Source organism: Carlito syrichta, unplaced genomic scaffold (genome assembly GCF_000164805.1).
Source record: "Carlito syrichta isolate Samal-C Ts95f unplaced genomic scaffold, Tarsius_syrichta-2.0.1 Scaffold309881, whole genome shotgun sequence".
NCBI lineage: Eukaryota > Metazoa > Chordata > Mammalia > Primates > Tarsiidae > Carlito > Carlito syrichta.
Window position 1 is genome coordinate 111,832 of NW_007253977.1, and position 1,686 is coordinate 113,517.

At 45.7% G+C, this 1,686-nt stretch overlaps 1 protein-coding gene across 1 annotated transcript in view; it reads left to right on the forward strand.

Moving 5' to 3' along the window:
• GEMIN6 (gem nuclear organelle associated protein 6) overlaps positions 1-1,686 on the forward strand; it is a 4,252-nt gene that overhangs the window by 1,486 nt on the left and 1,080 nt on the right. The gene's annotated exons all lie outside the window — the stretch shown is intronic.

Below are 1,686 nucleotides of genomic sequence, written 5' to 3' on the forward strand. Positions count from 1 at the left end.
GCTCAACCTGCTGGGCTCAGGCGATCCTTCACCTCTGCTTTCCAAGTAGCCAGAATTATGGGCACGCTACCACGCCTGGCTAATTTTTTTTTTTTTTATTTATTGTAGAGACAAGGTCTCACCATGTTACCCAGGTTGGTCTTGAACTGTGGCTCAGGAAGTCCTCTCACCTCTGCCTCCCAAAGTGCTGGGAGTGCAGGCGTGAGCCACTGCACCCGTCCGTATTAGCCTCTTAAATGAATTAGGCATCGCCCCTTTTGTAGTGTCTTGAAACGCTTGATTAGGTTAGAAATGTTTGATCTTTGAATTTATTTGTTTATTTATTTTTATTTTATTTTTTTGAGTTGCAGTCTCACACTGTCTCCCAGACTGGAGTGGCTCAGGCAATCCACTCACCTCAGCCTCCCAAAGGCGCGGGATTACAGACTGAGCTACCAAGCCTGGCTCATGGGAATATTTTTAACTAGTTTTTCATTTTTTGCTGAAGATTATAGGACTGAAGGTTCTATTTATCTTGTTTCTGAGTCAGTAATTTATATTTCTAGGAAGTTTTCTGTTTCAAAATTATTGGCATAGTTTGTTTATTTGTTTTTGAGTCAGAGTCTTCCTGTGTCACCCAGGCTGAAGTATAGTGGCATGATCAAGCGTCACTGCAGCCTCCTACCTCCTGGGCTCAGGTGATCCTTCTACCTCAGCTTCCTGAGTAGCTGGGACTATAGGCGTGTGCCACTATACCTGGCTAATTTTTTTATTTTTTGTAGAGATGAGGTCTTGCTATGTTGCCTAGACTGGCTACAAACTCCTGGGCTCAAGCTATCGTCCCACATCTGCCTCCCAAAATGCTGGGATTACAGGTGTGAGTCACCACGTCCGACCTTGTTCTTAATATTTTCTGCTAATCTTGGCTGTCTTATTCCTAGTATTCATTTATATGTGCTTTCTTTATTTTTATTAGTCTTGCTTGAGTTTTTTGAATTTTTTATATCTATTTTTTCAAAGAACAGCTTTTGGATTTGACGATCCTTGTATTGACTGTTTTCTGTTTCATCAGTTTTTTTTTTTGTTTTTTTTTGAGTTGGAGTCTCACTCTGTCACTCAGACTGGAGTGCAGTGGCCGCTCCCGGCCACCACAGCCTCGACCTGCTGGGCTCCGGCGATCCTTCTACCTCAGCCTTCCAAGTAGCTGGAACTACAGGCGTGCACTACCACGCCCGGCTGATTTTTTGTTTTATTGTAGAGATGAGGTCTCGTCAAGTTGCCCAGGTGGGTCTCGAACCCGTGGGCTCAGGCAATCCACTCACCTCAGCCTCCCAAAGCGTGGGATTACAGGCTGAGCCACCAAGCCCGGCTTGTTTCATCTGTTTTATTCTTTGTTATTTCCTTGGTCTGCTTGGGAGAGGAGTTATTTAGTTACTGTTGGTTTTTAAGTCTAAACTTTTTTTTTTTTGAGTGGGAGTCTCACTCTGTCACCCAGACTGGAGTGCAGTGGCCGCTCCCGGCCACCGCAGCCTCGACCTGCTGGGCTCCAGCGATCCTTCCTCCTCAGCCTTCCAAGTAGCTGGAATTACAGGCATGCACTACCACGCCCGGCTAATTTTTTGATTTATTGTAGAGATGTGGTCTCGCCTACCCAGGTGGGTCTCGAACCCGCGGGCTCAGACAATCCACTCACCTCAGCCTCCCAAA